This window comes from Canis lupus, chromosome Y, assembly GCF_048164855.1.
Source record: "Canis lupus baileyi chromosome Y, mCanLup2.hap1, whole genome shotgun sequence".
NCBI lineage: Eukaryota > Metazoa > Chordata > Mammalia > Carnivora > Canidae > Canis > Canis lupus.
The window spans coordinates 3,046,266-3,055,639 of record NC_132877.1 but is presented as its reverse complement, the minus strand read 5'-3'; positions in this window follow the sequence as shown (position 1 = coordinate 3,055,639).

Sequence of the window (9,374 nt, the reverse complement as noted above, 5' to 3'; positions counted from 1 at the left end):
CTGGGAAGTCCTACTGGGCCATGCTTGTATCCATTTACAACTGTCTTACTTTCTTGGGGACATTGAGGGGCAGGTTTCCACCCTCTCTGTAGCAAAAATGCTTTCCAAGTGAGTTTCACATACATTACATGTTCTCCCTTCTGCACCTTCACTATTGTCTTAGCTAGAGAATGACAGTCACATAGTTTGTTGGTCTTATCATCTCTGAAAAGAAGGAAAGTGAGTTAGCTGTTGTCAGGCGCCTTGGGAACATTATCAGAAATTTTCCTCAGGATTCCCCCAAATGGGATCACAAGAGAGCTTGTGGTCAGAGAGAACTAATCAATCAGAGAGGGGAAATTCAAGAGTTGACCTCTTGAATGGAATCTCAAGAATGAACCAGAATTAGTGATAATTATAAGATGTGTGAATATGTCACCGTAAAAGAAAACAGATGTGAGCCTTCCAACTTGACTGGAGCGTAGTGGCCAACTGTTAGTAGTTTGTTTTTATGGGAGTGAAGACCATCAGGGGTGGGTCCCACTGATGTGCACAAATTAATCTCTGGAAGTGGGGGGTGTGTTATGTTAAAGAATAATGGGCAGCTTTGTTACACTTGGAATTCGGTTTGTTGATCCACTGACCTTGGGATGGAAAGATTACCCTAAATTATCAGGGACAGGGGTAAAGAGTCCTTGAGATGTCATTTGAGAAAAACATGGCCAGCCATGGCTGCCTTTGAAGATGAAAGGCAGGGACATGAGCCAAGGAAGGGGGATGGCTTCTAGATGCTTCAGTAGGCAGGAAAATAGATTCTTGTTTCACATCCCCATGAAGAAATAAGGTTTTGTGGACTCCTTGATACTAGCCCAGTGAGACTAGTGCCCAATTTCTGAACTGCATCCCTGTGAGATAATGAACGTGTATTGTCCTAAGCCACGAAGTTTGTGGTAATTTGTCACAGCCACAAATAAGAAATGAACACACACATCGAGACTATGGCAAATGGAAAGGGGCAGAGTCACACAAAGGCCATGTAAAATAATATAGTTTTGGTTTTTTTTTCCTCAGGGGCACTGGACAATACCACATATTCTCAAGCAGTTCATCACATTCACTTCTTTGTGATGAGCTTCAAAGACAGAGTCTGGAAACCAGTAGGAGAACAATTTCAGGGGTCTTCAGGAATAATGGTGAACTAAGACGTGTTGTGATGGAAGATTCGAGAGAGATTCCTAAGGAGACCTGCCAGGAGACTCTAACAGATGCATGCATTGACTTCCTGAGGATGCGGTATTATTTGTTCATTGTCAGCGAGTGGAGACTCAGTATAAGCTCACACATGACCCGTGGAAGAAGAAAAGTGAAGTGAGGCTATGTGGATGCATGTGGAACCGGCTTTGAGTTATCCAGGTGGCAAAGGAAAGTCTACTAGACAGTGCATCCATGGATCCAGGTTCAAAGAAGGAAGGTTTATCAGAGATACAGGTTTGGCTGCCTTTCAGCATCATAGCTCCAGGACTGAATTTTTCCTGGAGGAACATCTACCTCGTAACAGAACATAAAACCGTGAGAGGCTGAATTCCAACGTGTGCTGTTAGGAGGAAGAGGGGAGCATAAATGGTACCAAATCCAAAAGAATAGAGGTAGGAGACGTGACAGGAGATGAATATGATGCCGCTAAGGCATCGCGGTGCTTGAGGAGAAGTTGGTTAGAGGACAAGCAGGCTGTAGGAAGGTCAAGACATGGAATGCTCTTTAGATTGGGAGGTCCTCGGGGAGCTCCCTTAGGAGAGATTGCGTGGTGTGCCTGTGGGGCAATCGGGATCGCAGCCAAGCATGTTTGAAGTACAGAGCAAAATGCAATCCCTGTGCCCCCTATTCGATTATATGGATGTTGACCCTGTTGTGTGCTTATAGCATTAGCGATAAACACACATCACTGAGATCGAAAAGGCTTTCTCAGAACAACCAGAAACTGTACAATCAGAAAGCTTCACAGTATGGCAAATGACCAGGACAGCGTGGTATCAAAAGACGTTTACTCAAAATCACGTGGTGCTGATTACTTACGGACCATGTGCAATTGATTAGAGCTCCATTGTAGAATATGTAGACCATGTGCTTAGTTATTTCACCTACAGAAATCATGGGTCTTATTAATCAAGGAAGGTGTACTTCATTCCAGCGATATACAATATATAACAGGTCCTACTGGACGCAGTCATCAAGTGATTTTTACATTCTAATGTCTCCTTGTCTTAGAGCAAAAACAGTCAAAATTCAGATGTCCTGGATCTTCCGATTTGATCCCTTTTTCTGACACGAAGCTAATTTCCTCCCAAATTACGGCATTTTCTTTGGTGAATTTGTTCTCTTTTTTGTTTGTTTCATTTTCTTTTTTTTTTTAAAGCAAGTAATGTATCTAATGTGTTTGTTTCTTTCTGGAGAGTAGAAAGAAGTCTGATTGTCTCTAGATGGTGTTTTCTCTTTTGTCTGTGTTTGCGAGCGTGCGTCTTTCTTTGGCAGTATGTAAATTATGTGTTATATATATGAATATATAATTTTATATGCATAAAGACACCGGGCATAAAAACACTGGCTGCTTTAAAATTCTAATTTTCCCTGTATTTTTAACTGTATGTCTTTGCATTAAACATACTTGCAAGATGGCACATCTACCCCTGAAAAAGGAGCACCATTTAATTTTTTTTAAATATGCTGTCGACATTCACACCACATATGAATCCACGCATCTTGCAAGAATTTTATTCAGCCATTTATAATGGGTGCATTTTGCAGTTTCTACTTTTAAAACCCACCATGGTGGAACTCACCTAAAATGGTACAAAATTATTGATGCCTGTGTGGTGTGGTTTTTCTTTTCTTTTCTTTCCTTTCCTTTCCTTTTCTTTTCTTTTTCTCTCTCTTTTTTTTTTGCAATGCTTTTCCTAAGTGGCTCAAAACAGAGACTCTGATGGCAGTCTGGCCCCTGGCCCTGATTGTTTCTGCACAGCACACTCTGTTAGACCCTGGACGAATGCAGCCTGCTCCCAATAATTGACTGCCTAATGGGAAAGAATTGACCCTCTGGAGTTCCTCTTTTCTGCAAATGCATCCTTCTCTTTTCTGCCAACATATCTGTCTTTATTTACTTTCACCTAGAGTCAATAGAAGCAGAGCAAGCATGAGCAGAATACAAATTCAGACTCATTGCAGGAAGGACTCTGTTCATAATGGAAGGAAGATATACACCCTTTTCTTTCAAAGCCAACGGAGTCTCCAGAAACTACTGGTGTTTGTCTTATAGAGAAAATGTAGGAACAAGTCAACAATTTCAGGTCTCACCTCCTGGTCTGGAAACTCACTGTTTATTCATTGCAGAAATATTTGCAGAGTGGCCACTGTGCACTGCCCACAGGGTCAATCAGAGCTACATGGAAACAGGGATTTCCTCTGCATGTATATATTCTGATGGCTTAATTTCTGGCAACGGATGATTCAAAATGAGCAGATATGCAACATGAGAAAGTCAACGGGTAGCAGGTGCCATACAGGGAAATAAGAGAATGCGGTTGAGCACACCAGATGTCGCGAGAAGGTGCTCCTGAAGAGCAGACATGTAGGCTAGACGGCAAGCAGCCACCATGTGCAGGAGGGCGGCCGTGCATCAATCTGTTGCCCTGCAGCTACGTAGCCTCACTGTGTTCCAGGAGCGGAAGAGAAACCAGAGTGTCCGGAGCCCACCGTGCTGGTACACAAAAGGAAGAGTTTAAGTCAGAGAGCAAGCTGGTCACAGCTGGCATGCTATGCAAATATAAGGGCCTTGGATTTCATAGTCTGTGTGATGGAAAGCCAGTAGCATTCAGCTTTGGGATGTCATGATTTTATATCATTCAAAGGATGGTGAACAGGAGCTGCGTCCTCCATCCCCCAGCCTGCCCAGCAACTTCCAAAAGTACATGGGAAAGCAGCATTTCTCCTTGGAGCAGGGGGCTGGGTGGATGGAAAGGTAAGTCTGGAGTTATCCCAACCACAAGTAAATACACAAGAGGGTTGCAGCCCAAATTCTGGTTGCCTTATTTGAATATGTGCTCAAATTTAGGTTAAAATAGCTGAATCCATAGCTGCTGTTGTCCTCAGATTCCTGACACACTTGGTGGTGTCAGTAACCCACCTTTCACACGTTTCAAAGAACATAGGTAAGTCAACATCGAATCTGAGTTGATGGTGAAATCCATAAAGACAGTGCAGACTTGACTGAAAAGTCAGTAAAATAAGATAAGCTGTCAAATAAACAAATGTCACAAATATGGAATTTTTTGCATTTGGATTCCGTGCAAAATACGATTTTTTTTGTGCAAAATATGATTGTGCTTAGTATACCCTGAGAATGATGATGGGGCAGTAATCGTTGACTACTACCCAGCGTTGGTAAGACAGAGCGGTGGAAAACTTGTTACAAAGTGAGCTCGAGGAGTATGAGGGACACCACGGAAAGATCGTCACCGTACTTACCTAGTACGTACCTAGGAGGACAAGTGAGAAAACTGGGGAGCCATCCTTCAAGGGTATCACCTCAGGATTTTGCTGGATGCATTAGAGCTGCAAGTCTCTGTTTAAAAAGCCAAGGAAGGCAAGCACCATGAGTTCAGACGGACCCAGGTGGAGAATCCACTGGTGGTCAGCAAACCAAGGCAAAGAAAGGATCTGGGAAAAGTAGGAAAGGATACACAAGAAAAATAAAAGCAAGCAAAGCAAGAACAGGTAGTCAGACACCAGGTTTCTCAGCAATATCACAGACCTACTGTTGTAAATCGGTGGAAGTCTCCCTCAAGAGCAAGCACAGCATAAAGATGCTTGAAGTCAAACCAGATGGCCCGAGAATTTATCTTCATGATGGCATCCGGGTCTCAGAGAGGTTTTTAAGCGTCATTTCCCTAACAGTGGCAAAATCTCCGGAGGAAGGAGCAGAAGCTCCCATGAAGGGTCTGAGACAGAGGGAAAAATGAGGAATATTGAAAGCGCTCAAACACCTACTAGCTAAATCTGATCAAATGTTGACTTTACTAAATGAAAGTAACAGCGTTTCATGGGAATGAAAGTAAAAGTAAAACATAGCTAAATATATACGACGGTTCTGCGTATAAATTGGAAAGGAGATGTCGGGATTTATTTATTTGTTGAGGCCCTTGGGAGCTTCAGGAGGAGGAAAGAAGATACCGCGTACAATCAGACTTCAATTAAAGCGTGTTTTAGGAAAGTAAAAAGAAAACGAGCTACAGGATAATCTGTGATAGAGCGGAAAGACGGGAAAGAAGCACAAGATCCAAAAATCAAAGAGGTGAAGTAAAACGGACCATGTGGAAGGAAGGAAGAGAACATACAAAATAAATATTTAGAAATCACCGAAAAATACAGGGTCTCTTTCGTTTCACAGGAGGGCTCCGGTCCTGAAAAGAAGGCATTTTGTCTGAAGCTGTCCCCAAGGAGCTGCGTGTGCCACCAGGGAGGCCCAGGAGTGGAGGATTGGGGCGGCAGCGGCTGGGATGGGGCATCCATCCGGCCATGGCCAGGACCCGAGTGGTGGCTGCTGGTTCCCGGGGCCCAGGGGACCACGCGGAGGTCGAAGGGCTGCGGACACTAACCACAAACAGCGCTGACGTGGGGCGTCGTCCCTGTGCTGGCGGTTTCCTCGGTAGGAGCAAGCACGGCACGGGGGTCCTGGCTGTAAGGGTCCTCGGACAACCCCGCAGGGATGTCTCACCGCGGAGGGGCCAGCACGATAAAAAAAAAATAAATGTTCGGTAGACTTTACAATTAGACGTTTGTCTACTAAACGCAGCTGCAGCTGAAAGTCCTGAGTGAATGTAAACGTACTTTCCCCCCCACTGGAATAAATTACATAAATGGCATGTTTTGCATCGTGGTACTAGGGACACCCTGTTTCCAGGAATTGTGTCAGATATTTTGAGGTTCATTCTGTGCTAACGTGCAATTGAATTCCTGGCCTGTGAGCATCACTTGGCCTGGAAGGGTTGATCCAGCTCTGGATCTCGGATGCGTGGTCTACTGGAGAGCTCATCCCTAGGCGTTTGGGCACAGCTTCTTGGTTCCCTTAATGAAACTCTGTTGTGCCTTAGTAGATATGGGATTGTATCCCGTCTATAGTACGTATGTACGTAAAAGTAATGAAAAATATGAACATAAAATGAAATACATACATACATATTTTAAAGATACAAAACAAAATACAAACATATTTTTATGTATAAAATATTAAATAAAAAGGGGCACCTGGGTGGCTCAGTGGTTCAGCATCTGCCTTTGGCTCAAGTCACGACCCCGGGGTCCTGGGATCAAGTTCCACATCGGACTCCTTGCCTGGAGCCTGCTTCTCCCTCTGCCTGTGTATCTGCCTCTCTCTCTCTGTGTGTCTCTCATGAATTAATAAGGAAAATCTTTAAAAAAATAAAAAAATATAAAATAAAAAATACAATTTTTTTTCTTTTTTTTAAAGGACAGCATCCTTAAGATGCCTCCTTTGGCAGTCAGGCCGTGTCTGCCTATCCCATCTCTCCAGCTGCGGGTTGCATTTCTCGGGGACGGGTGTAAGTCGAAGGGACAAAAGGCAAGATCGTCTGTGCCATGTCGACGTGACCTTTGTACAAGTGGCCACTTGTCTATTCGGAAGGAAGATCGGACTCCGCGAACTGTGCCACATCGACGACTGAATAGGAGCTCAAGCTCCCCGCTTGCGAGGACCCCACCGGAGCACCCCAACCTTCACCAGTAATATGAAAGCGCACTTTCTTCCATCGGACACGGCCCTGGAGATGCCGCGTGAGACCTTAGTGATGGAAATGATGGAGAAACAGCAGCGTGGATAGAACGCGCTGGTTGCGGCAGCCTTTGTCTGCCCAAAGCCTTCCCCCACCCGAGACTGGCGCCAGCAGTCTCCTTCACACCTGGTTCCTGCCCTTGCGTCTTAGGATGACGGGCCCCTGGAGGCGAGACTGGTCTCCCTGATGTCACACTGCCGACACCCTGAAGGTACCGTGTTACCTTCTTCAGGGTCGCTTATATTGATGGTTACGCTTTTTAGCACTTTGATGGGTGAAGTTTGATGTTCCTGCATCTAAATATGTGTGTGGGTTCATTACCCGGCCCCCGTGGGGTAGACCCGGTGCAATTTAATACCTCTTCTTTTTTTTTTTTTTTTGTACGCTCTACGATTTTTCTTGCGTAACCATCTAAAATAAGTGTCTAATCCTACTGAGTTGATTCTGTTTTATTCAGTGATTTTGAAAAGTCAAGGGGTGAATATAAACCTCTGCTTTCATGTGCTGCGTCTCTGTGTATTTGCAGGAGCAGCAGTAACACTAGAAAAGGTGGGTTTGGTGTATTCGGAGCCCTGTAACCTGGTCGGCTGGGCTAAAATGGAACTTAATTAAAATTGATTAATTATAGGGCACCCAGGTGGCTCAACGGTTGAGCATCTGCCTTTGGTTCAGGTTGTGATCCCGGGGTCCTGGGATCGGGGTGTGATTCTCCTTGTACCTCTGTGTCTCTCATGAATACGTAAAACCTTTAAAAAAGTAAAAAAAAATTAAAAATTGATGAATTATTGGGGCACCTGTGTGGCTCGGTCAGCTCAGTGTCCGACTCTGGGTTCCAGGTCAGGTCACAATCTCATGGTTGTGGGATCAAGTCCTGCACTGGGGTCTGCGTTCACTGCGGAGTCTGAGATTCTCTCTCTCCCTCTGGCCCTCCTCCCATTCAAGCTCTTTTTCTTTCAAACAAATAAAATCTTCTAAAAAGAATTAATGAATTATTACAGGAAAAAAACAAACAAACAAACAAAAAACCCGATTTCCCAACAGTTCCCATAGCTGGTTCTCTTCTCTCCTTTCAATTCTCGGCATTAATTACGTGCTAAGCATTCACGCAGCGTTCCCGGTATATGAAGCATAGTCAACTTGCACTGACCACAAAATGATCCTAAAGTGTAACCGGATGATAGTGAAGACGATGCATGAGTACGTGAACCATCTACAGAGCAAGAAAAAAGCACGTAGCCATCAAAACAAACTCGATTTTTAGATACGCTTGGCCGTACGGAGCACTGCTGGATGTTAGTAGAATCAGGGGTCCGTTGCTACCTGCGTCCTTTAACACACCGATCCCAATTCGGGGAAACAAAGCCCCGCGTCGTTCCACACAGAGCGGAAAGCGTCCCGGCGTCTCTAGAACCCAGGCCGCGTATCACACTTGCGAAACAATTCCCTTATTGTTCCCGAAAGTCTAATGCAATCATGGCCTGAACAGTTAGTTCATTTGCTAATTTTCCGGCATTTACTAATCGGAAAAAAAAAAGAATCTGCATTATTTATTGACTTCTGTTGCTTGATGAAGGAAAGCTTTGTGATATCCCTTGAAATCTGGGATCACGAGGCCTCCAGTCTTGTTCTTTTTCAGGATGACTTTGGCTCTTCAGGGTCTTCTGTGTTTCCATAAAACTTTTAGGATCATTTTGTTCTACTTCTGTGAAAACTGCTACTAGTATTTCGATAGGAATTTTGTGTTGAATCTGTAGATGGATTTGGGTGGAATGGAATTTTAAGAGCAATAATTCTTCCAATCCACGAGCATGCAGTATCTTTCCATTTATTTGTGTCATCTTCAATTCCGTCAGTGTCTTAGACTTTCATACTATCGATCTTTCACCTCCTTCATGAAATTTACTTCTGGGTATTTCATTTTTGGGGGTGCAATTGAAAGTGGAATTATTTCCTTAATTTCCCTTTCTGTTACCTTGTTATTTGGGTATAGAAATGTGGCAGGTTTCTGTGTACTAATTTTGTATCTGCAACTTTACTGAATTTATCAGTTCTCAGAGTTTCCATCTTTATTTTTCCTGCCATTTTTGCAGAAGTATCTCCTTGAATATTATATTGAATGGATGTAGAATTATTTTTTTTAAATTTGAGTGCTTTTGATTCATGCAGAATGTTTACAACTTATCCTTTATGAAGTAAAAGAAGCCTGCTTGTCATGTTAATTTGATAAAATGTTGGTATAAACTGGTGAGGGATTGGTGTCTTTTGGGGACATACTTTTTAAATTTGTTTTTGTTTTTGTTTTTTTCTTTTAGAAAATGGGAGTCTCTGAAAAATTTATTTCTTTTAGAGAGTCTCTAAAAATGTTATTTCTTTTACAGGAGCAGGGGGAGGGGCAGAGGGAGAACGAGAGAGAGAGAGAGAGAGAGAGAGAGAGAATGTGAAGCAGAATCAGCACTGAGCCGGGGTCCAATGCAAGACTTGATCCCATGACCCCGAGATCGTGACCTGAGCTGAAACCACAAGTCAGACATTTAACTGACTGAGCCACCCAGG